A 27,686-nucleotide genomic window follows, 5' to 3' on the forward strand; every position below is an offset into this window, starting at 1 on the left:
GGCCACAAGAGGGAGACAAGGGACTGCAAAATGGAAAATAGGCATCCACCAACTTTACAGACAACTTCTCCTTGCTCCTACAACCTCCATCCTTGCACAGTTTGTTATTCTTCTAGGTAACATAGTAACAAATCCAAATTGCTGCTCTCTTTGTAGGCAAGCAAGGCTTTGTTGCAACTGCAATTCTTACTTCTTCTTGAAATGTAGGGACGACAGTACATTCCATCACATCCATCTAGTGTACACAGGTAGGTCCATTGTGGCGGGCAGGCGAGCGGGCGGGCTGCTTTATTGGCTGTTTGCTGTTCCCCTACTCCACTCCACTATTTGACTGTTGTGCTGCATCAATCAATCAATCAATCAATCAATCAATCAATCAGTGGCTGGCTCAGGTGCAGCTCTTTAACTTACCTAAAAGGGAGGGCGGAGAGAAGACAAGGAAGGTGAATGAGGTGTTCCAATGTGAAATGCCGGAAACACAGAAACACAGACGACACACAACAAGAGGTGGCAATCTATTCATTAATTGCATTTAATCAATGAGCTCATTATCACTCATGCATTGTCCAACAGGTGTTGAAATAATGGGATTAAAAGGGGAGATCCCTTCAGAAAGACAGAAACAATAGCAAAGACAAAAAACACTTTTGGAATCTGCTTTTAGTCAACACATAAGGAAAGGGTGCACCGGTCCTGGAAATACTGCAATACCAGGTCAATGCGTGGAGTGGACAGAGCAAGCTCTATTTCCATCTCCCTGTTCTAAAAATCCATTTAATATATGGTCCCCAGATAGGGGACGTATCAGATATTAAACTGATAAGAACAGATACTACACTTGATCTTAGCCAAAAGGCCGAGAAGCGATAACCCGAACGGGCCGCGCGTTGCCCGAGCCTGCCCGATACTGCTGTTCAGCCCTTGCAGCGATTCAGCCTACTTCTAGGCAATTCCATGGGGCCCTGCAGGCTCACACACTCACAGCTACACGGGAGGTGAATAAAGGCCGGAGAGGAAGCCAGACAGGATTTGCTTCTTTTGCTTGCACCACAATGCAGTGCTGAAAGAGGAGGAATCTACATAAAAACGCCTTCCTGGCAACGCCCAAATGCCCTGCTGCCATGCAGATAAACACTGGCAGCGGCAGCAAGTGCATGCCCACAGCCACCCCTTGTTCCTTCACACCTTGTATCAGCTGTAATCCAGTCCAGTCCAGTGCTGCCTGCTGAGCAGCACTGACCAACACTGCCTGGGCCCAGGCTTTTATCTCTGAGGCCCCATTATGATGTCAGAAAGCTGGCTCTGGAATCCTGAGGGCTCCACTATGACACGTGCAAAGTTCCGTCTGAACTTTATATAAGACGGTGAGGCTCAGTCAGTCACTCAGTGTTGCCTGAGAGGGCAACACTGCAACAGCCGGCCGCCAGGCTGTCTTTTTTTTGCACAGCTAGTTGCCTCCAGGAGGCCACAAGAGGGAGACAAGGGACTGCAAAATGGAAAATAGGCATCCACCAACTTTACAGACAACTTCTCCTTGCTCCTACAACCTCCATCCTTGCACAGTTTGTTATTCTTCTAGGTAACATAGTAACAAATCCAAATTGCTGCTCTCTTTGTAGGCAAGCAAGGCTTTGTTGCAACTGCAATTCTTACTTCTTCTTGAAATGTAGGGACGACAGTACATTCCATCACATCCATCTAGTGTACACAGGTAGGTCCATTGTGGCGGGCAGGCGAGCGGGCGGGCTGCTTTATTGGCTGTTTGCTGTTCCCCTACTCCACTCCACTATTTGGCTGTTGTGCTGCATCAATCAATCAATCAATCAATCAATCAATCAATCAGTGGCTGGCTCAGGTGCAGCTCTTTAACTTACCTAAAAGGGAGGGCGGAGAGAAGACAAGGAAGGTGAATGAGGTGTTCCAATGTGAAATGCCGGAAACACAGAAACACAGACGACACACAACAAGAGGTGGCAATCTATTCATTAATTGCATTTAATCAATGAGCTCATTATCACTCATGCATTGTCCAACAGGTGTTGAAATAATGGGATTAAAAGGGGAGATCCCTTCAGAAAGACAGAAACAATAGCAAAGACAAAAAACACTTTTGGAATCTGCTTTTAGTCAACACATAAGGAAAGGGTGCACCGGTCCTGGAAATACTGCAATACCAGGTCAATGCGTGGAGTGGACAGAGCAAGCTCTATTTCCATCTCCCTGTTCTAAAAATCCATTTAATATATGGTCCCCAGATAGGGGACGTATCAGATATTAAACTGATAAGAACAGATACTACACTTGATCTTAGCCAAAAGGCCGAGAAGCGATAACCCGAACGGGCCGCGCGTTGCCCGAGCCTGCCCGATACTGCTGTTCAGCCCTTGCAGCGATTCAGCCTACTTCTAGGCAATTCCATGGGGCCCTGCAGGCTCACACACTCACAGCTACACGGGAGGTGAATAAAGGCCGGAGAGGAAGCCAGACAGGATTTGCTTCTTTTGCTTGCACCACAATGCAGTGCTGAAAGAGGAGGAATCTACATAAAAACGCCTTCCTGGCAACGCCCAAATGCCCTGCTGCCATGAAGATAAACACTGGCAGCGGCAGCAAGTGCATGCCCACAGCCACCCCTTGTTCCTTCACACCTTGTATCAGCTGTAATCCAGTCCAGTCCAGTGCTGCCTGCTGAGCAGCACTGACCAACACTGCCTGGGCCCAGGCTTTTATCTCTGAGGCCCCATTATGATGTCAGAAAGCTGGCTCTGGAATCCTGAGGGCTCCACTATGACACGTGCAAAGTTCCGTCTGAACTTTATATAAGACGGTGAGGCTCAGTCAGTCACTCAGTGTTGCCTGAGAGGGCAACACTGCAACAGCCGGCCGCCAGGCTGTCTTTTTTTTGCACAGCTAGTTGCCTCCAGGAGGCCACAAGAGGGAGACAAGGGACTGCAAAATGGAAAATAGGCATCCACCAACTTTACAGACAACTTCTCCTTGCTCCTACAACCTCCATCCTTGCACAGTTTGTTATTCTTCTAGGTAACATAGTAACAAATCCAAATTGCTGCTCTCTTTGTAGGCAAGCAAGGCTTTGTTGCAACTGCAATTCTTACTTCTTCTTGAAATGTAGGGACGACAGTACATTCCATCACATCCATCTAGTGTACACAGGTAGGTCCATTGTGGCGGGCAGGCGAGCGGGCGGGCTGCTTTATTGGCTGTTTGCTGTTCCCCTACTCCACTCCACTATTTGACTGTTGTGCTGCATCAATCAATCAATCAATCAATCAATCAATCAATCAATCAATCAATCAGTGGCTGGCTCAGGTGCAGCTCTTTAACTTACCTAAAAGGGAGGGCGGAGAGAAGACAAGGAAGGTGAATGAGGTGTTCCAATGTGAAATGCCGGAAACACAGAAACACAGACGACACACAACAAGAGGTGGCAATCTATTCATTAATTGCATTTAATCAATGAGCTCATTATCACTCATGCATTGTCCAACAGGTGTTGAAATAATGGGATTAAAAGGGGAGATCCCTTCAGAAAGACAGAAACAATAGCAAAGACAAAAAACACTTTTGGAATCTGCTTTTAGTCAACACATAAGGAAAGGGTGCACCGGTCCTGGAAATACTGCAATACCAGGTCAATGCGTGGAGTGGACAGAGCAAGCTCTATTTCCATCTCCCTGTTCTAAAAATCCATTTAATATATGGTCCCCAGATAGGGGACGTATCAGATATTAAACTGATAAGAACAGATACTACACTTGATCTTAGCCAAAAGGCCGAGAAGCGATAACCCGAACGGGCCGCGCGTTGCCCGAGCCTGCCCGATACTGCTGTTCAGCCCTTGCAGCGATTCAGCCTACTTCTAGGCAATTCCATGGGGCCCTGCAGGCTCACACACTCACAGCTACACGGGAGGTGAATAAAGGCCGGAGAGGAAGCCAGACGGGGCCCTGCAGGCTCACACACTCACAGCTACACGGGAGGTGAATAAAGGCCGGAGAGGAAGCCAGACAGGATTTGCTTCTTTTGCTTGCACCACAATGCAGTGCTGAAAGAGGAGGAATCTACATAAAAACGCCTTCCTGGCAACGCCCAAATGCCCTGCTGCCATGCAGATAAACACTGGCAGCGGCAGCAAGTGCATGCCCACAGCCACCCCTTGTTCCTTCACACCTTGTATCAGCTGTAATCCAGTCCAGTCCAGTGCTGCCTGCTGAGCAGCACTGACCAACACTGCCTGGGCCCAGGCTTTTATCTCTGAGGCCCCATTATGATGTCAGAAAGCTGGCTCTGGAATCCTGAGGGCTCCACTATGACACGTGCAAAGTTCCGTCTGAACTTTATATAAGACGGTGAGGCTCAGTCAGTCACTCAGTGTTGCCTGAGAGGGCAACACTGCAACAGCCGACCGCCAGGCTGTCTTTTTTTTGCACAGCTAGTTGCCTCCAGGAGGCCACAAGAGGGAGACAAGGGACTGCAAAATGGAAAATAGGCATCCACCAACTTTACAGACAACTTCTCCTTGCTCCTACAACCTCCATCCTTGCACAGTTTGTTATTCTTCTAGGTAACATAGTAACAAATCCAAATTGCTGCTCTCTTTGTAGGCAAGCAAGGCTTTGTTGCAACTGCAATTCTTACTTCTTCTTGAAATGTAGGGACGACAGTACATTCCATCACATCCATCTAGTGTACACAGGTAGGTCCATTGTGGCGGGCAGGCGAGCGGGCGGGCTGCTTTATTGGCTGTTTGCTGTTCCCCTACTCCACTCCACTATTTGACTGTTGTGCTGCATCAATCAATCAATCAATCAATCAATCAATCAATCAATCAATCAATCAATCAATCAGTGGCTGGCTCAGGTGCAGCTCTTTAACTTACCTAAAAGGGAGGGCGGAGAGAAGACAAGGAAGGTGAATGAGGTGTTCCAATGTGAAATGCCGGAAACACAGAAACACAGACGACACACAACAAGAGGTGGCAATCTATTCATTAATTGCATTTAATCAATGAGCTCATTATCACTCATGCATTGTCCAACAGGTGTTGAAATAATGGGATTAAAAGGGGAGATCCCTTCAGAAAGACAGAAACAATAGCAAAGACAAAAAACACTTTTGGAATCTGCTTTTAGTCAACACATAAGGAAAGGGTGCACCGGTCCTGGAAATACTGCAATACCAGGTCAATGCGTGGAGTGGACAGAGCAAGCTCTATTTCCATCTCCCTGTTCTAAAAATCCATTTAATATATGGTCCCCAGATAGGGGACGTATCAGATATTAAACTGATAAGAACAGATACTACACTTGATCTTAGCCAAAAGGCCGAGAAGCGATAACCCGAACGGGCCGCGCGTTGCCCGAGCCTGCCCGATACTGCTGTTCAGCCCTTGCAGCGATTCAGCCTACTTCTAGGCAATTCCATGGGGCCCTGCAGGCTCACACACTCACAGCTACACGGGAGGTGAATAAAGGCCGGAGAGGAAGCCAGACAGGATTTGCTTCTTTTGCTTGCACCACAATGCAGTGCTGAAAGAGGAGGAATCTACATAAAAACGCCTTCCTGGCAACGCCCAAATGCCCTGCTGCCATGCAGATAAACACTGGCAGCGGCAGCAAGTGCATGCCCACAGCCACCCCTTGTTCCTTCACACCTTGTATCAGCTGTAATCCAGTCCAGTCCAGTGCTGCCTGCTGAGCAGCACTGACCAACACTGCCTGGGCCCAGGCTTTTATCTCTGAGGCCCCATTATGATGTCAGAAAGCTGGCTCTGGAATCCTGAGGGCTCCACTATGACACGTGCAAAGTTCCGTCTGAACTTTATATAAGACGGTGAGGCTCAGTCAGTCACTCAGTGTTGCCTGAGAGGGCAACACTGCAACAGCCGGCCGCCAGGCTGTCTTTTTTTTGCACAGCTAGTTGCCTCCAGGAGGCCACAAGAGGGAGACAAGGGACTGCAAAATGGAAAATAGGCATCCACCAACTTTACAGACAACTTCTCCTTGCTCCTACAACCTCCATCCTTGCACAGTTTGTTATTCTTCTAGGTAACATAGTAACAAATCCAAATTTCTGCTCTCTTTGTAGGCAAGCAAGGCTTTGTTGCAACTGCAATTCTTACTTCTTCTTGAAATGTAGGGACGACAGTACATTCCATCACATCCATCTAGTGTACACAGGTAGGTCCATTGTGGCGGGCAGGCGAGCGGGCGGGCTGCTTTATTGGCTGTTTGCTGTTCCCCTACTCCACTCCACTATTTGACTGTTGTGCTGCATCAATCAATCAATCAATCAATCAATCAATCAATCAATCAATCAATCAATCAATCAGTGGCTGGCTCAGGTGCAGCTCTTTAACTTACCTAAAAGGGAGGGCGGAGAGAAGACAAGGAAGGTGAATGAGGTGTTCCAATGTGAAATGCCGGAAACACAGAAACACAGACGACACACAACAAGAGGTGGCAATCTATTCATTAATTGCATTTAATCAATGAGCTCATTATCACTCATGCATTGTCCAACAGGTGTTGAAATAATGGGATTAAAAGGGGAGATCCCTTCAGAAAGACAGAAACAATAGCAAAGACAAAAAACACTTTTGGAATCTGCTTTTAGTCAACACATAAGGAAAGGGTGCACCGGTCCTGGAAATACTGCAATACCAGGTCAATGCGTGGAGTGGACAGAGCAAGCTCTATTTCCATCTCCCTGTTCTAAAAATCCATTTAATATATGGTCCCCAGATAGGGGACGTATCAGATATTAAACTGATAAGAACAGATACTACACTTGATCTTAGCCAAAAGGCCGAGAAGCGATAACCCGAACGGGCCGCGTGTTGTCCGAGCCTGCCCGATACTGCTGTTCAGCCCTTGCAGCGATTCAGCCTACTTCTAGGCAATTCCATGGGGCCCTGCAGGCTCACACACTCACAGCTACACGGGAGGTGAATAAAGGCCGGAGAGGAAGCCAGACAGGATTTGCTTCTTTTGCTTGCACCACAATGCAGTGCTGAAAGAGGAGGAATCTACATAAAAACGCCTTCCTGGCAACGCCCAAATGCCCTGCTGCCATGCAGATAAACACTGGCAGCGGCAGCAAGTGCATGCCCACAGCCACCCCTTGTTCCTTCACACCTTGTATCAGCTGTAATCCAGTCCAGTCCAGTGCTGCCTGCTGAGCAGCACTGACCAACACTGCCTGGGCCCAGGCTTTTATCTCTGAGGCCCCATTATGATGTCAGAAAGCTGGCTCTGGAATCCTGAGGGCTCCACTATGACACGTGCAAAGTTCCGTCTGAACTTTATATAAGACGGTGAGGCTCAGTCAGTCACTCAGTGTTGCCTGAGAGGGCAACACTGCAACAGCCGGCCGCCAGGCTGTCTTTTTTTTGCACAGCTAGTTGCCTCCAGGAGGCCACAAGAGGGAGACAAGGGACTGCAAAATGGAAAATAGGCATCCACCAACTTTACAGACAACTTCTCCTTGCTCCTACAACCTCCATCCTTGCACAGTTTGTTATTCTTCTAGGTAACATAGTAACAAATCCAAATTGCTGCTCTCTTTGTAGGCAAGCAAGGCTTTGTTGCAACTGCAATTCTTACTTCTTCTTGAAATGTAGGGACGACAGTACATTCCATCACATCCATCTAGTGTACACAGGTAGGTCCATTGTGGCGGGCAGGCGAGCGGGCGGGCTGCTTTATTGGCTGTTTGCTGTTCCCCTACTCCACTCCACTATTTGACTGTTGTGCTGCATCAATCAATCAATCAATCAATCAATCAATCAATCAATCAATCAATCAGTGGCTGGCTCAGGTGCAGCTCTTTAACTTACCTAAAAGGGAGGGCGGAGAGAAGACAAGGAAGGTGAATGAGGTGTTCCAATGTGAAATGCCGGGAACACAGAAACACAGACGACACACAACAAGAGGTGGCAATCTATTCATTAATTGCATTTAATCAATGAGCTCATTATCACTCATGCATTGTCCAACAGGTGTTGAAATAATGGGATTAAAAGGGGAGATCCCTTCAGAAAGACAGAAACAATAGCAAAGACAAAAAACACTTTTGGAATCTGCTTTTAGTCAACACATAAGGAAAGGGTGCACCGGTCCTGGAAATACTGCAATACCAGGTCAATGCGTGGAGTGGACAGAGCAAGCTCTATTTCCATCTCCCTGTTCTAAAAATCCATTTAATATATGGTCCCCAGATAGGGGACGTATCAGATATTAAACTGATAAGAACAGATACTACACTTGATCTTAGCCAAAAGGCCGAGAAGCGATAACCCGAACGGGCCGCGCGTTGCCCGAGCCTGCCCGATACTGCTGTTCAGCCCTTGCAGCGATTCAGCCTACTTCTAGGCAATTCCATGGGGCCCTGCAGGCTCACACACTCACAGCTACACGGGAGGTGAATAAAGGCCGGAGAGGAAGCCAGACAGGATTTGCTTCTTTTGCTTGCACCACAATGCAGTGCTGAAAGAGGAGGAATCTACATAAAAACGCCTTCCTGGCAACGCCCAAATGCCCTGCTGCCATGCAGATAAACACTGGCAGCGGCAGCAAGTGCATGCCCACAGCCACCCCTTGTTCCTTCACACCTTGTATCAGCTGTAATCCAGTCCAGTCCAGTGCTGCCTGCTGAGCAGCACTGACCAACACTGCCTGGGCCCAGGCTTTTATCTCTGAGGCCCCATTATGATGTCAGAAAGCTGGCTCTGGAATCCTGAGGGCTCCACTATGACACGTGCAAAGTTCCGTCTGAACTTTATATAAGACGGTGAGGCTCAGTCAGTCACTCAGTGTTGCCTGAGAGGGCAACACTGCAACAGCCGGCCGCCAGGCTGTCTTTTTTTTGCACAGCTAGTTGCCTCCAGGAGGCCACAAGAGGGAGACAAGGGACTGCAAAATGGAAAATAGGCATCCACCAACTTTACAGACAACTTCTCCTTGCTCCTACAACCTCCATCCTTGCACAGTTTGTTATTCTTCTAGGTAACATAGTAACAAATCCAAATTGCTGCTCTCTTTGTAGGCAAGCAAGGCTTTGTTGCAACTGCAATTCTTACTTCTTCTTGAAATGTAGGGACGACAGTACATTCCATCACATCCATCTAGTGTACACAGGTAGGTCCATTGTGGCGGGCAGGCGAGCGGGCGGGCTGCTTTATTGGCTGTTTGCTGTTCCCCTACTCCACTCCACTATTTGACTGTTGTGCTGCATCAATCAATCAATCAATCAATCAATCAATCAATCAGTGGCTGGCTCAGGTGCAGCTCTTTAACTTACCTAAAAGGGAGGGCGGAGAGAAGACAAGGAAGGTGAATGAGGTGTTCCAATGTGAAATGCCGGAAACACAGAAACACAGACGACACACAACAAGAGGTGGCAATCTATTCATTAATTGCATTTAATCAATGAGCTCATTATCACTCATGCATTGTCCAACAGGTGTTGAAATAATGGGATTAAAAGGGGAGATCCCTTCAGAAAGACAGAAACAATAGCAAAGACAAAAAACACTTTTGGAATCTGCTTTTAGTCAACACATAAGGAAAGGGTGCACCGGTCCTGGAAATACTGCAATACCAGGTCAATGCGTGGAGTGGACAGAGCAAGCTCTATTTCCATCTCCCTGTTCTAAAAATCCATTTAATATATGGTCCCCAGATAGGGGACGTATCAGATATTAAACTGATAAGAACAGATACTACACTTGATCTTAGCCAAAAGGCCGAGAAGCGATAACCCGAACGGGCCGCGCGTTGCCCGAGCCTGCCCGATACTGCTGTTCAGCCCTTGCAGCGATTCAGCCTACTTCTAGGCAATTCCATGGGGCCCTGCAGGCTCACACACTCACAGCTACACGGGAGGTGAATAAAGGCCGGAGAGGAAGCCAGACAGGATTTGCTTCTTTTGCTTGCACCACAATGCAGTGCTGAAAGAGGAGGAATCTACATAAAAACGCCTTCCTGGCAACGCCCAAATGCCCTGCTGCCATGCAGATAAACGCTGGCAGCGGCAGCAAGTGCATGCCCACAGCCACCCCTTGTTCCTTCACACCTTGTATCAGCTGTAATCCAGTCCAGTCCAGTGCTGCCTGCTGAGCAGCACTGACCAACACTGCCTGGGCCCAGGCTTTTATCTCTGAGGCCCCATTATGATGTCAGAAAGCTGGCTCTGGAATCCTGAGGGCTCCACTATGACACGTGCAAAGTTCCGTCTGAACTTTATATAAGACGGTGAGGCTCAGTCAGTCACTCAGTGTTGCCTGAGAGGGCAACACTGCAACAGCCGGCCGCCAGGCTGTCTTTTTTTTGCACAGCTAGTTGCCTCCAGGAGGCCACAAGAGGGAGACAAGGGACTGCAAAATGGAAAATAGGCATCCACCAACTTTACAGACAACTTCTCCTTGCTCCTACAACCTCCATCCTTGCACAGTTTGTTATTCTTCTAGGTAACATAGTAACAAATCCAAATTGCTGCTCTCTTTGTAGGCAAGCAAGGCTTTGTTGCAACTGCAATTCTTACTTCTTCTTGAAATGTAGGGACGACAGTACATTCCATCACATCCATCTAGTGTACACAGGTAGGTCCATTGTGGCGGGCAGGCGAGCGGGCGGGCTGCTTTATTGGCTGTTTGCTGTTCCCCTACTCCACTCCACTATTTGACTGTTGTGCTGCATCAATCAATCAATCAATCAATCAATCAATCAATCAATCAATCAATCAATCAGTGGCTGGCTCAGGTGCAGCTCTTTAACTTACCTAAAAGGGAGGGCGGAGAGAAGACAAGGAAGGTGAATGAGGTGTTCCAATGTGAAATGCCGGAAACACAGAAACACAGACGACACACAACAAGAGGTGGCAATCTATTCATTAATTGCATTTAATCAATGAGCTCATTATCACTCATGCATTGTCCAACAGGTGTTGAAATAATGGGATTAAAAGGGGAGATCCCTTCAGAAAGACAGAAACAATAGCAAAGACAAAAAACACTTTTGGAATCTGCTTTTAGTCAACACATAAGGAAAGGGTGCACCGGTCCTGGAAATACTGCAATACCAGGTCAATGCGTGGAGTGGACAGAGCAAGCTCTATTTCCATCTCCCTGTTCTAAAAATCCATTTAATATATGGTCCCCAGATAGGGGACGTATCAGATATTAAACTGATAAGAACAGATACTACACTTGATCTTAGCCAAAAGGCCGAGAAGCGATAACCCGAACGGGCCGCGCGTTGCCCGAGCCTGCCCGATACTGCTGTTCAGCCCTTGCAGCGATTCAGCCTACTTCTAGGCAATTCCATGGGGCCCTGCAGGCTCACACACTCACAGCTACACGGGAGGTGAATAAAGGCCGGAGAGGAAGCCAGACAGGATTTGCTTCTTTTGCTTGCACCACAATGCAGTGCTGAAAGAGGAGGAATCTACATAAAAACGCCTTCCTGGCAACGCCCAAATGCCCTGCTGCCATGCAGATAAACACTGGCAGCGGCAGCAAGTGCATGCCCACAGCCACCCCTTGTTCCTTCACACCTTGTATCAGCTGTAATCCAGTCCAGTCCAGTGCTGCCTGCTGAGCAGCACTGACCAACACTGCCTGGGCCCAGGCTTTTATCTCTGAGGCCCCATTATGATGTCAGAAAGCTGGCTCTGGAATCCTGAGGGCTCCACTATGACACGTGCAAAGTTCCGTCTGAACTTTATATAAGACGGTGAGGCTCAGTCAGTCACTCAGTGTTGCCTGAGAGGGCAACACTGCAACAGCCGGCCGCCAGGCTGTCTTTTTTTTGCACAGCTAGTTGCCTCCAGGAGGCCACAAGAGGGAGACAAGGGACTGCAAAATGGAAAATAGGCATCCACCAACTTTACAGACAACTTCTCCTTGCTCCTACAACCTCCATCCTTGCACAGTTTGTTATTCTTCTAGGTAACATAGTAACAAATCCAAATTGCTGCTCTCTTTGTAGGCAAGCAAGGCTTTGTTGCAACTGCAATTCTTACTTCTTCTTGAAATGTAGGGACGACAGTACATTCCATCACATCCATCTAGTGTACACAGGTAGGTCCATTGTGGCGGGCAGGCGAGCGGGCGGGCTGCTTTATTGGCTGTTTGCTGTTCCCCTACTCCACTCCACTATTTGACTGTTGTGCTGCATCAATCAATCAATCAATCAATCAATCAATCAATCAATCAATCAATCAATCAATCAGTGGCTGGCTCAGGTGCAGCTCTTTAACTTACCTAAAAGGGAGGGCGGAGAGAAGACAAGGAAGGTGAATGAGGTGTTCCAATGTGAAATGCCGGAAACACAGAAACACAGACGACACACAACAAGAGGTGGCAATCTATTCATTAATTGCATTTAATCAATGAGCTCATTATCACTCATGCATTGTCCAACAGGTGTTGAAATAATGGGATTAAAAGGGGAGATCCCTTCAGAAAGACAGAAACAATAGCAAAGACAAAAAACACTTTTGGAATCTGCTTTTAGTCAACACATAAGGAAAGGGTGCACCGGTCCTGGAAATACTGCAATACCAGGTCAATGCGTGGAGTGGACAGAGCAAGCTCTATTTCCATCTCCCTGTTCTAAAAATCCATTTAATATATGGTCCCCAGATAGGGGACGTATCAGATATTAAACTGATAAGAACAGATACTACACTTGATCTTAGCCAAAAGGCCGAGAAGCGATAACCCGAACGGGCCGCGCGTTGCCCGAGCCTGCCCGATACTGCTGTTCAGCCCTTGCAGCGATTCAGCCTACTTCTAGGCAATTCCATGGGGCCCTGCAGGCTCACACACTCACAGCTACACGGGAGGTGAATAAAGGCCGGAGAGGAAGCCAGACAGGATTTGCTTCTTTTGCTTGCACCACAATGCAGTGCTGAAAGAGGAGGAATCTACATAAAAACGCCTTCCTGGCAACGCCCAAATGCCCTGCTGCCATGCAGATAAACACTGGCAGCGGCAGCAAGTGCATGCCCACAGCCACCCCTTGTTCCTTCACACCTTGTATCAGCTGTAATCCAGTCCAGTCCAGTGCTGCCTGCTGAGCAGCACTGACCAACACTGCCTGGGCCCAGGCTTTTATCTCTGAGGCCCCATTATGATGTCAGAAAGCTGGCTCTGGAATCCTGAGGGCTCCACTATGACACGTGCAAAGTTCCGTCTGGACTTTATATAAGACGGTGAGGCTCAGTCAGTCACTCAGTGTTGCCTGAGAGGGCAACACTGCAACAGCCGGCCGCCAGGCTGTCTTTTTTTTGCACAGCTAGTTGCCTCCAGGAGGCCACAAGAGGGAGACAAGGGACTGCAAAATGGAAAATAGGCATCCACCAACTTTACAGACAACTTCTCCTTGCTCCTACAACCTCCATCCTTGCACAGTTTGTTATTCTTCTAGGTAACATAGTAACAAATCCAAATTGCTGCTCTCTTTGTAGGCAAGCAAGGCTTTGTTGCAACTGCAATTCTTACTTCTTCTTGAAATGTAGGGACGACAGTACATTCCATCACATCCATCTAGTGTACACAGGTAGGTCCATTGTGGCGGGCAGGCGAGCGGGCGGGCTGCTTTATTGGCTGTTTGCTGTTCCCCTACTCCACTCCACTATTTGACTGTTGTGCTGCATCAATCAATCAATCAATCAATCAATCAATCAATCAATCAATCAATCAATCAGTGGCTGGCTCAGGTGCAGCTCTTTAACTTACCTAAAAGGGAGGGCGGAGAGAAGACAAGGAAGGTGAATGAGGTGTTCCAATGTGAAATGCCGGAAACACAGAAACACAGACGACACACAACAAGAGGTGGCAATCTATTCATTAATTGCATTTAATCAATGAGCTCATTATCACTCATGCATTGTCCAACAGGTGTTGAAATAATGGGATTAAAAGGGGAGATCCCTTCAGAAAGACAGAAACAATAGCAAAGACAAAAAACACTTTTGGAATCTGCTTTTAGTCAACACATAAGGAAAGGGTGCACCGGTCCTGGAAATACTGCAATACCAGGTCAATGCGTGGAGTGGACACAGCAAGCTCTATTTCCATCTCCCTGTTCTAAAAATCCATTTAATATATGGTCCCCAGATAGGGGACGTATCAGATATTAAACTGATAAGAACAGATACTACACTTGATCTTAGCCAAAAGGCCGAGAAGCGATAACCCGAACGGGCCGCGCGTTGCCCGAGCCTGCCCGATACTGCTGTTCAGCCCTTGCAGCGATTCAGCCTACTTCTAGGCAATTCCATGGGGCCCTGCAGGCTCACACACTCACAGCTACACGGGAGGTGAATAAAGGCCGGAGAGGAAGCCAGACAGGATTTGCTTCTTTTGCTTGCACCACAATGCAGTGCTGAAAGAGGAGGAATCTACATAAAAACGCCTTCCTGGCAACGCCCAAATGCCCTGCTGCCATGCAGATAAACACTGGCAGCGGCAGCAAGTGCATGCCCACAGCCACCCCTTGTTCCTTCACACCTTGTATCAGCTGTAATCCAGTCCAGTCCAGTGCTGCCTGCTGAGCAGCACTGACCAACACTGCCTGGGCCCAGGCTTTTATCTCTGAGGCCCCATTATGATGTCAGAAAGCTGGCTCTGGAATCCTGAGGGCTCCACTATGACACGTGCAAAGTTCTGTCTGAACTTTATATAAGACGGTGAGGCTCAGTCAGTCACTCAGTGTTGCCTGAGAGGGCAACACTGCAACAGCCGGCCGCCAGGCTGTCTTTTTTTTGCACAGCTAGTTGCCTCCAGGAGGCCACAAGAGGGAGACAAGGGACTGCAAAATGGAAAATAGGCATCCACCAACTTTACAGACAACTTCTCCTTGCTCCTACAACCTCCATCCTTGCACAGTTTGTTATTCTTCTAGGTAACATAGTAACAAATCCAAATTGCTGCTCTCTTTGTAGGCAAGCAAGGCTTTGTTGCAACTGCAATTCTTACTTCTTCTTGAAATGTAGGGACGACAGTACATTCCATCACATCCATCTAGTGTACACAGGTAGGTCCATTGTGGCGGGCAGGCGAGCGGGCGGGCTGCTTTATTGGCTGTTTGCTGTTCCCCTACTCCACTCCACTATTTGACTGTTGTGCTGCATCAATCAATCAATCAATCAATCAATCAATCAATCAATCAATCAGTGGCTGGCTCAGGTGCAGCTCTTTAACTTACCTAAAAGGGAGGGCGGAGAGAAGACAAGGAAGGTGAATGAGGTGTTCCAATGTGAAATGCCGGAAACACAGAAACACAGACGACACACAACAAGAGGTGGCAATCTATTCATTAATTGCATTTAATCAATGAGCTCATTATCACTCATGCATTGTCCAACAGGTGTTGAAATAATGGGATTAAAAGGGGAGATCCCTTCAGAAAGACAGAAACAATAGCAAAGACAAAAAACACTTTTGGAATCTGCTTTTAGTCAACACATAAGGAAAGGGTGCACCGGTCCTGGAAATACTGCAATACCAGGTCAATGCGTGGAGTGGACAGAGCAAGCTCTATTTCCATCTCCCTGTTCTAAAAATCCATTTAATATATGGTCCCCAGATAGGGGACGTATCAGATATTAAACTGATAAGAACAGATACTACACTTGATCTTAGCCAAAAGGCCGAGAAGCGATAACCCGAACGGGCCGCGCGTTGCCCGAGCCTGCCCGATACTGCTGTTCAGCCCTTGCAGCGATTCAGCCTACTTCTAGGCAATTCCATGGGGCCCTGCAGGCTCACACACTCACAGCTACACGGGAGGTGAATAAAGGCCGGAGAGGAAGCCAGACAGGATTTGCTTCTTTTGCTTGCACCACAATGCAGTGCTGAAAGAGGAGGAATCTACATAAAAACGCCTTCCTGGCAACGCCCAAATGCCCTGCTGCCATGCAGATAAACACTGGCAGCGGCAGCAAGTGCATGCCCACAGCCACCCCTTGTTCCTTCACACCTTGTATCAGCTGTAATCCAGTCCAGTCCAGTGCTGCCTGCTGAGCAGCACTGACCAACACTGCCTGGGCCCAGGCTTTTATCTCTGAGGCCCCATTATGATGTCAGAAAGCTGGCTCTGGAATCCTGAGGGCTCCACTATGACACGTGCAAAGTTCCGTCTGAACTTTATATAAGACGGTGAGGCTCAGTCAGTCACTCAGTGTTGCCTGAGAGGGCAACACTGCAACAGCCGGCCGCCAGGCTGTCTTTTTTTTGCACAGCTAGTTGCCTCCAGGAGGCCACAAGAGGGAGACAAGGGACTGCAAAATGGAAAATAGGCATCCACCAACTTTACAGACAACTTCTCCTTGCTCCTACAACCTCCATCCTTGCACAGTTTGTTATTCTTCTAGGTAACATAGTAACAAATCCAAATTGCTGCTCTCTTTGTAGGCAAGCAAGGCTTTGTTGCAACTGCAATTCTTACTTCTTCTTGAAATGTAGGGACGACAGTACATTCCATCACATCCATCTAGTGTACACAGGTAGGTCCATTGTGGCGGGCAGGCGAGCGGGCGGGCTGCTTTATTGGCTGTTTGCTGTTCCCCTACTCCACTCCACTATTTGACTGTTGTGCTGCATCAATCAATCAATCAATCAATCAATCAATCAATCAATCAGTGGCTGGCTCAGGTGCAGCTCTTTAACTTACCTAAAAGGGAGGGCGGAGAGAAGACAAGGAAGGTGAATGAGGTGTTCCAATGTGAAATGCCGGAAACACAGAAACACAGACGACACACAACAAGAGGTGGCAATCTATTCATTAATTGCATTTAATCAATGAGCTCATTATCACTCATGCATTGTCCAACAGGTGTTGAAATAATGGGATTAAAAGGGGAGATCCCTTCAGAAAGACAGAAACAATAGGAAAGACAAAAAACACTTTTGGAATCTGCTTTTAGTCAACACATAAGGAAAGGGTGCACCGGTCCTGGAAATACTGCAATACCAGGTCAATGCGTGGAGTGGACAGAGCAAGCTCTATTTCCATCTCCCTGTTCTAAAAATCCATTTAATATATGGTCCCCAGATAGGGGACGTATCAGATATTAAACTGATAAGAACAGATACTACACTTGATCTTAGCCAAAAGGCCGAGAAGCGATAACCCGAACGGGCCGCGCGTTGCCCGAGCCTGCCCGATACTGCTGTTCAGCCCTTGCAGCGATTCAGCCTACTTCTAGGCAATTCCATGGGGCCCTGCAGGCTCACACACTCACAGCTACACGGGAGGTGAATAAAGGCCGGAGAGGAAGCCAGACAGGATTTGCTTCTTTTGCTTGCACCACAATGCAGTGCTGAAAGAGGAGGAATCTACATAAAAACGCCTTCCTGGCAACGCCCAAATGCCCTGCTGCCATGCAGATAAACACTGGCAGCGGCAGCAAGTGCATGCCCACAGCCACCCTTTGTTCCTTCACACCTTGTATCAGCTGTAATCCAGTCCAGTCCAGTGCTGCCTGCTGAGCAGCACTGACCAACACTGCCTGGGCCCAGGCTTTTATCTCTGAGGCCCCATTATGATGTCAGAAAGCTGGCTCTGGAATCCTGAGGGCTCCACTATGACACGTGCAAAGTTCCGTCTGAACTTTATATAAGACGGTGAGGCTCAGTCAGTCACTCAGTGTTGCCTGAGAGGGCAACACTGCAACAGCCGGCCGCCAGGCTGTCTTTTTTTTGCACAGCTAGTTGCCTCCAGGAGGCCACAAGAGGGAGACAAGGGACTGCAAAATGGAAAATAGGCATCCACCAACTTTACAGACAACTTCTCCTTGCTCCTACAACCTCCATCCTTGCACAGTTTGTTATTCTTCTAGGTAACATAGTAACAAATCCAAATTGCTGCTCTCTTTGTAGGCAAGCAAGGCTTTGTTGCAACTGCAATTCTTACTTCTTCTTGAAATGTAGGGACGACAGTACATTCCATCACATCCATCTAGTGTACACAGGTAGGTCCATTGTGGCGGGCAGGCGAGCGGGCGGGCTGCTTTATTGGCTGTTTGCTGTTCCCCTACTCCACTCCACTATTTGACTGTTGTGCTGCATCAATCAATCAATCAATCAATCAATCAATCAATCAATCAATCAATCAATCAATCAATCAGTGGCTGGCTCAGGTGCAGCTCTTTAACTTACCTAAAAGGGAGGGCGGAGAGAAGACAAGGAAGGTGAATGAGGTGTTCCAATGTGAAATGCCGGAAACACAGAAACACAGACGACACACAACAAGAGGTGGCAATCTATTCATTAATTGCATTTAATCAATGAGCTCATTATCACTCATGCATTGTCCAACAGGTGTTGAAATAATGGGATTAAAAGGGGAGATCCCTTCAGAAAGACAGAAACAATAGCAAAGACAAAAAACACTTTTGGAATCTGCTTTTAGTCAACACATAAGGAAAGGGTGCACCGGTCCTGGAAATACTGCAATACCAGGTCAATGCGTGGAGTGGACAGAGCAAGCTCTATTTCCATCTCCCTGTTCTAAAAATCCATTTAATATATGGTCCCCAGATAGGGGACGTATCAGATATTAAACTGATAAGAACAGATACTACACTTGATCTTAGCCAAAAGGCCGAGAAGCGATAACCCGAACGGGCCGCGCGTTGCCCGAGCCTGCCCGATACTGCTGTTCAGCCCTTGCAGCGATTCAGCCTACTTCTAGGCAATTCCATGGGGCCCTGCAGGCTCACACACTCACAGCTACACGGGAGGTGAATAAAGGCCGGAGAGGAAGCCAGACAGGATTTGCTTCTTTTGCTTGCACCACAATGCAGTGCTGAAAGAGGAGGAATCTACATAAAAACGCCTTCCTGGCAACGCCCAAATGCCCTGCTGCCATGCAGATAAACACTGGCAGCGGCAGCAAGTGCATGCCCACAGCCACCCCTTGTTCCTTCACACCTTGTATCAGCTGTAATCCAGTCCAGTCCAGTGCTGCCTGCTGAGCAGCACTGACCAACACTGCCTGGGCCCAGGCTTTTATCTCTGAGGCCCCATTATGATGTCAGAAAGCTGGCTCTGGAATCCTGAGGGCTCCACTATGACACGTGCAAAGTTCCGTCTGAACTTTATATAAGACGGTGAGGCTCAGTCAGTCACTCAGTGTTGCCTGAGAGGGCAACACTGCAACAGCCGGCCGCCAGGCTGTCTTTTTTTTGCACAGCTAGTTGCCTCCAGGAGGCCACAAGAGGGAGACAAGGGACTGCAAAATGGAAAATAGGCATCCACCAACTTTACAGACAACTTCTCCTTGCTCCTACAACCTCCATCCTTGCACAGTTTGTTATTCTTCTAGGTAACATAGTAACAAATCCAAATTGCTGCTCTCTTTGTAGGCAAGCAAGGCTTTGTTGCAACTGCAATTCTTACTTCTTCTTGAAATGTAGGGACGACAGTACATTCCATCACATCCATCTAGTGTACACAGGTAGGTCCATTGTGGCGGGCAGGCGAGCGGGCGGGCTGCTTTATTGGCTGTTTGCTGTTCCCCTACTCCACTCCACTATTTGACTGTTGTGCTGCATCAATCAATCAATCAATCAATCAATCAATCAATCAATCAATCAATCAATCAATCAATCAGTGGCTGGCTCAGGTGCAGCTCTTTAACTTACCTAAAAGGGAGGGCGGAGAGAAGACAAGGAAGGTGAATGAGGTGTTCCAATGTGAAATGCCGGAAACACAGAAACACAGACGACACACAACAAGAGGTGGCAATCTATTCATTAATTGCATTTAATCAATGAGCTCATTATCACTCATGCATTGTCCAACAGGTGTTGAAATAATGGGATTAAAAGGGGAGATCCCTTCAGAAAGACAGAAACAATAGCAAAGACAAAAAACACTTTTGGAATCTGCTTTTAGTCAACACATAAGGAAAGGGTGCACCGGTCCTGGAAATACTGCAATACCAGGTCAATGCGTGGAGTGGACAGAGCAAGCTCTATTTCCATCTCCCTGTTCTAAAAATCCATTTAATATATGGTCCCCAGATAGGGGACGTATCAGATATTAAACTGATAAGAACAGATACTACACTTGATCTTAGCCAAAAGGCCGAGAAGCGATAACCCGAACGGGCCGCGCGTTGCCCGAGCCTGCCCGATACTGCTGTTCAGCCCTTGCAGCGATTCAGCCTACTTCTAGGCAATTCCATGGGGCCCTGCAGGCTCACACACTCACAGCTACACGGGAGGTGAATAAAGGCCAGAGAGGAAGCCAGACAGGATTTGCTTCTTTTGCTTGCACCACAATGCAGTGCTGAAAGAGGAGGAATCTACATAAAAACGCCTTCCTGGCAACGCCCAAATGCCCTGCTGCCATGCAGATAAACACTGGCAGCGGCAGCAAGTGCATGCCCACAGCCACCCCTTGTTCCTTCACACCTTGTATCAGCTGTAATCCAGTCCAGTCCAGTGCTGCCTGCTGAGCAGCACTGACCAACACTGCCTGGGCCCAGGCTTTTATCTCTGAGGCCCCATTATGATGTCAGAAAGCTGGCTCTGGAATCCTGAGGGCTCCACTATGACACGTGCAAAGTTCCGTCTGAACTTTATATAAGACGGTGAGGCTCAGTCAGTCACTCAGTGTTGCCTGAGAGGGCAACACTGCAACAGCCGGCCGCCAGGCTGTCTTTTTTTTGCACAGCTAGTTGCCTCCAGGAGGCCACAAGAGGGAGACAAGGGACTGCAAAATGGAAAATAGGCATCCACCAACTTTACAGACAACTTCTCCTTGCTCCTACAACCTCCATCCTTGCACAGTTTGTTATTCTTCTAGGTAACATAGTAACAAATCCAAATTGCTGCTCTCTTTGTAGGCAAGCAAGGCTTTGTTGCAACTGCAATTCTTACTTCTTCTTGAAATGTAGGGACGACAGTACATTCCATCACATCCATCTAGTGTACACAGGTAGGTCCATTGTGGCGGGCAGGCGAGCGGGCGGGCTGCTTTATTGGCTGTTTGCTGTTCCCCTACTCCACTCCACTATTTGACTGTTGTGCTGCATCAATCAATCAATCAATCAATCAATCAATCAATCAATCAATCAATCAGTGGCTGGCTCAGGTGCAGCTCTTTAACTTACCTAAAAGGGAGGGCGGAGAGAAGACAAGGAAGGTGAATGAGGTGTTCCAATGTGAAATGCCGGAAACACAGAAACACAGACGACACACAACAAGAGGTGGCAATCTATTCATTAATTGCATTTAATCAATGAGCTCATTATCACTCATGCATTGTCCAACAGGTGTTGAAATAATGGGATTAAAAGGGGAGATCCCTTCAGAAAGACAGAAACAATAGCAAAGACAAAAAACACTTTTGGAATCTGCTTTTAGTCAACACATAAGGAAAGGGTGCACCGGTCCTGGAAATACTGCAATACCAGGTCAATGCGTGGAGTGGACAGAGCAAGCTCTATTTCCATCTCCCTGTTCTAAAAATCCATTTAATATATGGTCCCCAGATAGGGGACGTATCAGATATTAAACTGATAAGAACAGATACTACACTTGATCTTAGCCAAAAGGCCGAGAAGCGATAACCCGAACGGGCCGCGCGTTGCCCGAGCCTGCCCGATACTGCTGTTCAGCCCTTGCAGCGATTCAGCCTACTTCTAGGCAATTCCATGGGGCCCTGCAGGCTCACACACTCACAGCTACACGGGAGGTGAATAAAGGCCGGAGAGGAAGCCAGACAGGATTTGCTTCTTTTGCTTGCACCACAATGCAGTGCTGAAAGAGGAGGAATCTACATAAAAACGCCTTCCTGGCAACGCCCAAATGCCCTGCTGCCATGCAGATAAACACTGGCAGCGGCAGCAAGTGCATGCCCACAGCCACCCCTTGTTCCTTCACACCTTGTATCAGCTGTAATCCAGTCCAGTCCAGTGCTGCCTGCTGAGCAGCACTGACCAACACTGCCTGGGCCCAGGCTTTTATCTCTGAGGCCCCATTATGATGTCAGAAAGCTGGCTCTGGAATCCTGAGGGCTCCACTATGACACGTGCAAAGTTCCGTCTGAACTTTATATAAGACGGTGAGGCTCAGTCAGTCACTCAGTGTTGCCTGAGAGGGCAACACTGCAACAGCCGGCCGCCAGGCTGTCTTTTTTTTGCACAGCTAGTTGCCTCCAGGAGGCCACAAGAGGGAGACAAGGGACTGCAAAATGGAAAATAGGCATCCACCAACTTTACAGACAACTTCTCCTTGCTCCTACAACCTCCATCCTTGCACAGTTTGTTATTCTTCTAGGTAACATAGTAACAAATCCAAATTGCTGCTCTCTTTGTAGGCAAGCAAGGCTTTGTTGCAACTGCAATTCTTACTTCTTCTTGAAATGTAGGGACGACAGTACATTCCATCACATCCATCTAGTGTACACAGGTAGGTCCATTGTGGCGGGCAGGCGAGCGGGCGGGCTGCTTTATTGGCTGTTTGCTGTTCCCCTACTCCACTCCACTATTTGACTGTTGTGCTGCATCAATCAATCAATCAATCAATCAATCAATCAATCAATCAATCAATCAATCAATCAATCAATCAATCAATCAATCAATCAGTGGCTGGCTCAGGTGCAGCTCTTTAACTTACCTAAAAGGGAGGGCGGAGAGAAGACAAGGAAGGTGAATGAGGTGTTCCAATGTGAAATGCCGGAAACACAGAAACACAGACGACACACAACAAGAGGTGGCAATCTATTCATTAATTGCATTTAATCAATGAGCTCATTATCACTCATGCATTGTCCAACAGGTGTTGAAATAATGGGATTAAAAGGGGAGATCCCTTCAGAAAGACAGAAACAATAGCAAAGACAAAAAACACTTTTGGAATCTGCTTTTAGTCAACACATAAGGAAAGGGTGCACCGGTCCTGGAAATACTGCAATACCAGGTCAATGCGTGGAGTGGACAGAGCAAGCTCTATTTCCATCTCCCTGTTCTAAAAATCCATTTAATATATGGTCCCCAGATAGGGGACGTATCAGATATTAAACTGATAAGAACAGATACTACACTTGATCTTAGCCAAAAGGCCGAGAAGCGATAACCCGAACGGGCCGCGCGTTGCCCGAGCCTGCCCGATACTGCTGTTCAGCCCTTGCAGCGATTCAGCCTACTTCTAGGCAATTCCATGGGGCCCTGCAGGCTCACACACTCACAGCTACACGGGAGGTGAATAAAGGCCGGAGAGGAAGCCAGACAGGATTTGCTTCTTTTGCTTGCACCACAATGCAGTGCTGAAAGAGGAGGAATCTACATAAAAACGCCTTCCTGGCAACGCCCAAATGCCCTGCTGCCATGCAGATAAACACTGGCAGCGGCAGCAAGTGCATGCCCACAGCCACCCCTTGTTCCTTCACACCTTGTATCAGCTGTAATCCAGTCCAGTCCAGTGCTGCCTGCTGAGCAGCACTGACCAACACTGCCTGGGCCCAGGCTTTTATCTCTGAGGCCCCATTATGATGTCAGAAAGCTGGCTCTGGAATCCTGAGGGCTCCACTATGACACGTGCAAAGTTCCGTCTGAACTTTATATAAGACGGTGAGGCTCAGTCAGTCACTCAGTGTTGCCTGAGAGGGCAACACTGCAACAGCCGGCCGCCAGGCTGTCTTTTTTTTGCACAGCTAGTTGCCTCCAGGAGGCCACAAGAGGGAGACAAGGGACTGCAAAATGGAAAATAGGCATCCACCAACTTTACAGACAACTTCTCCTTGCTCCTACAACCTCCATCCTTGCACAGTTTGTTATTCTTCTAGGTAACATAGTAACAAATCCAAATTGCTGCTCTCTTTGTAGGCAAGCAAGGCTTTGTTGCAACTGCAATTCTTACTTCTTCTTGAAATGTAGGGACGACAGTACATTCCATCACATCCATCTAGTGTACACAGGTAGGTCCATTGTGGCGGGCAGGCGAGCGGGCGGGCTGCTTTATTGGCTGTTTGCTGTTCCCCTACTCCACTCCACTATTTGACTGTTGTGCTGCAATCAATCAATCAATCAATCAATCAATCAATCAATCAATCAATCAATCAATCAATCAGTGGCTGGCTCAGGTGCAGCTCTTTAACTTACCTAAAAGGGAGGGCGGAGAGAAGATAAGGAAGGTGAATGAGGTGTTCCAATGTGAAATGCCGGAAACACAGAAACACAGACGACACACAACAAGAGGTGGCAATCTATTCATTAATTGCATTTAATCAATGAGCTCATTATCACTCATGCATTGTCCAACAGGTGTTGAAATAATGGGATTAAAAGGGGAGATCCCTTCAGAAAGACAGAAACAATAGCAAAGACAAAAAACACTTTTGGAATCTGCTTTTAGTCAACACATAAGGAAAGGGTGCACCGGTCCTGGAAATACTGCAATACCAGGTCAATGCGTGGAGTGGACAGAGCAAGCTCTATTTCCATCTCCCTGTTCTAAAAATCCATTTAATATATGGTCCCCAGATAGGGGACGTATCAGATATTAAACTGATAAGAACAGATACTACACTTGATCTTAGCCAAAAGGCCGAGAAGCGATAACCCGAACGGGCCGCGCGTTGCCCGAGCCTGCCCGATACTGCTGTTCAGCCCTTGCAGCGATTCAGCCTACTTCTAGGCAATTCCATGGGGCCCTGCAGGCTCACACACTCACAGCTACACGGGAGGTGAATAAAGGCCGGAGAGGAAGCCAGACAGGATTTGCTTCTTTTGCTTGCACCACAATGCAGTGCTGAAAGAGGAGGAATCTACATAAAAACGCCTTCCTGGCAACGCCCAAATGCCCTGCTGCCATGCAGATAAACACTGGCAGCGGCAGCAAGTGCATGCCCACAGCCACCCCTTGTTCCTTCACACCTTGTATCAGCTGTAATCCAGTCCAGTCCAGTGCTGCCTGCTGAGCAGCACTGACCAACACTGCCTGGGCCCAGGCTTTTATCTCTGAGGCCCCATTATGATGTCAGAAAGCTGGCTCTGGAATCCTGAGGGCTCCACTATGACACGTGCAAAGTTCCGTCTGAACTTTATATAAGACGGTGAGGCTCAGTCAGTCACTCAGTGTTGCCTGAGAGGGCAACACTGCAACAGCCGGCCGCCAGGCTGTCTTTTTTTTGCACAGCTAGTTGCCTCCAGGAGGCCACAAGAGGGAGACAAGGGACTGCAAAATGGAAAATAGGCATCCACCAACTTTACAGACAACTTCTCCTTGCTCCTACAACCTCCATCCTTGCACAGTTTGTTATTCTTCTAGGTAACATAGTAACAAATCCAAATTGCTGCTCTCTTTGTAGGCAAGCAAGGCTTTGTTGCAACTGCAATTCTTACTTCTTCTTGAAATGTAGGGACGACAGTACATTCCATCACATCCATCTAGTGTACACAGGTAGGTCCATTGTGGCGGGCAGGCGAGCGGGCGGGCTGCTTTATTGGCTGTTTGCTGTTCCCCTACTCCACTCCACTATTTGACTGTTGTGCTGCATCAATCAATCAATCAATCAATCAATCAATCAATCAATCAATCAATCAATCAATCAATCAGTGGCTGGCTCAGGTGCAGCTCTTTAACTTACCTAAAAGGGAGGGCGGAGAGAAGACAAGGAAGGTGAATGAGGTGTTCCAATGTGAAATGCCGGAAACACAGAAACACAGACGACACACAACAAGAGGTGGCAATCTATTCATTAATTGCATTTAATCAATGAGCTCATTATCACTCATGCATTGTCCAACAGGTGTTGAAATAATGGGATTAAAAGGGGAGATCCCTTCAGAAAGACAGAAACAATAGCAAAGACAAAAAACACTTTTGGAATCTGCTTTTAGTCAACACATAAGGAAAGGGTGCACCGGTCCTGGAAATACTGCAATACCAGGTCAATGCGTGGAGTGGACAGAGCAAGCTCTATTTCCATCTCCCTGTTCTAAAAATCCATTTAATATATGGTCCCCAGATAGGGGACGTATCAGATATTAAACTGATAAGAACAGATACTACACTTGATCTTAGCCAAAAGGCCGAGAAGCGATAACCCGAACGGGCCGCGCGTTGCCCGAGCCTGCCCGATACTGCTGTTCAGCCCTTGCAGCGATTCAGCCTACTTCTAGGCAATTCCATGGGGCCCTGCAGGCTCACACACTCACAGCTACACGGGAGGTGAATAAAGGCCGGAGAGGAAGCCAGACAGGATTTGCTTCTTTTGCTTGCACCACAATGCAGTGCTGAAAGAGGAGGAATCTACATAAAAACGCCTTCCTGGCAACGCCCAAATGCCCTGCTGCCATGCAGATAAACACTGGCAGCGGCAGCAAGTGCATGCCCACAGCCACCCCTTGTTCCTTCACACCTTGTATCAGCTGTAATCCAGTCCAGTCCAGTGCTGCCTGCTGAGCAGCACTGACCAACACTGCCTGGGCCCAGGCTTTTATCTCTGAGGCCCCATTATGATGTCAGAAAGCTGGCTCTGGAATCCTGAGGGCTCCACTATGACACGTGCAAAGTTCCGTCTGAACTTTATATAAGACGGTGAGGCTCAGTCAGTCACTCAGTGTTGCCTGAGAGGGCAACACTGCAACAGCCGGCCGCCAGGCTGTCTTTTTTTTGCACAGCTAGTTGCCTCCAGGAGGCCACAAGAGGGAGACAAGGGACTGCAAAATGGAAAATAGGCATCCACCAACTTTACAGACAACTTCTCCTTGCTCCTACAACCTCCATCCTTGCACAGTTTGTTATTCTTCTAGGTAACATAGTAACAAATCCAAATTGCTGCTCTCTTTGTAGGCAAGCAAGGCTTTGTTGCAACTGCAATTCTTACTTCTTCTTGAAATGTAGGGACGACAGTACATTCCATCACATCCATCTAGTGTACACAGGTAGGTCCATTGTGGCGGGCAGGCGAGCGGGCGGGCTGCTTTATTGGCTGTTTGCTGTTCCCCTACTCCACTCCACTATTTGACTGTTGTGCTGCAATCAATCAATCAATCAATCAATCAATCAATCAATCAATCAGTGGCTGGCTCAGGTGCAGCTCTTTAACTTACCTAAAAGGGAGGGCGGAGAGAAGACAAGGAAGGTGAATGAGGTGTTCCAATGTGAAATGCCGGAAACACAGAAACACAGACGACACACAACAAGAGGTGGCAATCTATTCATTAATTGCATTTAATCAATGAGCTCATTATCACTCATGCATTGTCCAACAGGTGTTGAAATAATGGGATTAAAAGGGGAGATCCCTTCAGAAAGACAGAAACAATAGCAAAGACAAAAAACACTTTTGGAATCTGCTTTTAGTCAACACATAAGGAAAGGGTGCACCGGTCCTGGAAATACTGCAATACCAGGTCAATGCGTGGAGTGGACAGAGCAAGCTCTATTTCCATCTCCCTGTTCTAAAAATCCATTTAATATATGGTCCCCAGATAGGGGACGTATCAGATATTAAACTGATAAGAACAGATACTACACTTGATCTTAGCCAAAAGGCCGAGAAGCGATAACCCGAACGGGCCGCGCGTTGCCCGAGCCTGCCCGATACTGCTGTTCAGCCCTTGCAGCGATTCAGCCTACTTCTAGGCAATTCCATGGGGCCCTGCAGGCTCACACACTCACAGCTACACGGGAGGTGAATA

General features: G+C 47.7%; 19 non-coding genes across 19 annotated transcripts; all 19 read right to left on the reverse strand.

Annotated features, from left to right (window-relative positions):
* Window positions 1-677: 677 nt before the first annotated feature.
* On the reverse strand, window positions 678-868 carry LOC142686156 (U2 spliceosomal RNA). Its single transcript, XR_012855530.1, has one exon. It is a non-coding gene; the product is annotated as a U2 spliceosomal RNA (small nuclear RNA).
* A 1,272-nt stretch (window positions 869-2,140) lies between these two features.
* On the reverse strand, window positions 2,141-2,331 carry LOC142686157 (U2 spliceosomal RNA). Its single transcript, XR_012855531.1, has one exon. It is a non-coding gene; the product is annotated as a U2 spliceosomal RNA (small nuclear RNA).
* Window positions 2,332-3,615: 1,284 nt separating this feature from the next.
* On the reverse strand, window positions 3,616-3,806 carry LOC142686158 (U2 spliceosomal RNA). The gene has a single exon (XR_012855532.1). It is a non-coding gene; the product is annotated as a U2 spliceosomal RNA (small nuclear RNA).
* A 1,360-nt stretch (window positions 3,807-5,166) lies between these two features.
* LOC142686159 (U2 spliceosomal RNA) lies at window positions 5,167-5,357 on the reverse strand. The gene has a single exon (XR_012855533.1). It is a non-coding gene; the product is annotated as a U2 spliceosomal RNA (small nuclear RNA).
* Window positions 5,358-6,649: 1,292 nt separating this feature from the next.
* On the reverse strand, window positions 6,650-6,840 carry LOC142686160 (U2 spliceosomal RNA). The gene has a single exon (XR_012855534.1). It is a non-coding gene; the product is annotated as a U2 spliceosomal RNA (small nuclear RNA).
* Window positions 6,841-8,124: 1,284 nt separating this feature from the next.
* On the reverse strand, window positions 8,125-8,315 carry LOC142686161 (U2 spliceosomal RNA). The gene has a single exon (XR_012855535.1). It is a non-coding gene; the product is annotated as a U2 spliceosomal RNA (small nuclear RNA).
* Window positions 8,316-9,587: 1,272 nt separating this feature from the next.
* LOC142686163 (U2 spliceosomal RNA) lies at window positions 9,588-9,778 on the reverse strand. Its single transcript, XR_012855537.1, has one exon. It is a non-coding gene; the product is annotated as a U2 spliceosomal RNA (small nuclear RNA).
* A 1,288-nt stretch (window positions 9,779-11,066) lies between these two features.
* LOC142686164 (U2 spliceosomal RNA) lies at window positions 11,067-11,257 on the reverse strand. The gene has a single exon (XR_012855538.1). It is a non-coding gene; the product is annotated as a U2 spliceosomal RNA (small nuclear RNA).
* Window positions 11,258-12,549: 1,292 nt separating this feature from the next.
* On the reverse strand, window positions 12,550-12,740 carry LOC142686165 (U2 spliceosomal RNA). The gene has a single exon (XR_012855539.1). It is a non-coding gene; the product is annotated as a U2 spliceosomal RNA (small nuclear RNA).
* Window positions 12,741-14,028: 1,288 nt separating this feature from the next.
* LOC142686436 (U2 spliceosomal RNA) lies at window positions 14,029-14,219 on the reverse strand. Its single transcript, XR_012855783.1, has one exon. It is a non-coding gene; the product is annotated as a U2 spliceosomal RNA (small nuclear RNA).
* Window positions 14,220-15,499: 1,280 nt separating this feature from the next.
* Window positions 15,500-15,690, reverse strand: LOC142686167 (U2 spliceosomal RNA). The gene has a single exon (XR_012855540.1). It is a non-coding gene; the product is annotated as a U2 spliceosomal RNA (small nuclear RNA).
* A 1,276-nt stretch (window positions 15,691-16,966) lies between these two features.
* LOC142686168 (U2 spliceosomal RNA) lies at window positions 16,967-17,157 on the reverse strand. Its single transcript, XR_012855541.1, has one exon. It is a non-coding gene; the product is annotated as a U2 spliceosomal RNA (small nuclear RNA).
* Window positions 17,158-18,453: 1,296 nt separating this feature from the next.
* Window positions 18,454-18,644, reverse strand: LOC142686170 (U2 spliceosomal RNA). The gene has a single exon (XR_012855543.1). It is a non-coding gene; the product is annotated as a U2 spliceosomal RNA (small nuclear RNA).
* A 1,296-nt stretch (window positions 18,645-19,940) lies between these two features.
* On the reverse strand, window positions 19,941-20,131 carry LOC142686171 (U2 spliceosomal RNA). Its single transcript, XR_012855544.1, has one exon. It is a non-coding gene; the product is annotated as a U2 spliceosomal RNA (small nuclear RNA).
* Window positions 20,132-21,415: 1,284 nt separating this feature from the next.
* LOC142686172 (U2 spliceosomal RNA) lies at window positions 21,416-21,606 on the reverse strand. Its single transcript, XR_012855545.1, has one exon. It is a non-coding gene; the product is annotated as a U2 spliceosomal RNA (small nuclear RNA).
* Window positions 21,607-22,922: 1,316 nt separating this feature from the next.
* On the reverse strand, window positions 22,923-23,113 carry LOC142686173 (U2 spliceosomal RNA). The gene has a single exon (XR_012855546.1). It is a non-coding gene; the product is annotated as a U2 spliceosomal RNA (small nuclear RNA).
* A 1,293-nt stretch (window positions 23,114-24,406) lies between these two features.
* On the reverse strand, window positions 24,407-24,597 carry LOC142686174 (U2 spliceosomal RNA). The gene has a single exon (XR_012855547.1). It is a non-coding gene; the product is annotated as a U2 spliceosomal RNA (small nuclear RNA).
* Window positions 24,598-25,893: 1,296 nt separating this feature from the next.
* On the reverse strand, window positions 25,894-26,084 carry LOC142686176 (U2 spliceosomal RNA). Its single transcript, XR_012855549.1, has one exon. It is a non-coding gene; the product is annotated as a U2 spliceosomal RNA (small nuclear RNA).
* Window positions 26,085-27,361: 1,277 nt separating this feature from the next.
* LOC142686178 (U2 spliceosomal RNA) lies at window positions 27,362-27,552 on the reverse strand. Its single transcript, XR_012855550.1, has one exon. It is a non-coding gene; the product is annotated as a U2 spliceosomal RNA (small nuclear RNA).
* Window positions 27,553-27,686: the final 134 nt, after the last annotated feature.

Source organism: Rhinoderma darwinii, assembly GCF_050947455.1.
Source record: "Rhinoderma darwinii isolate aRhiDar2 chromosome 5 unlocalized genomic scaffold, aRhiDar2.hap1 SUPER_5_unloc_17, whole genome shotgun sequence".
NCBI classification, from domain to species: domain Eukaryota; kingdom Metazoa; phylum Chordata; class Amphibia; order Anura; family Rhinodermatidae; genus Rhinoderma; species Rhinoderma darwinii.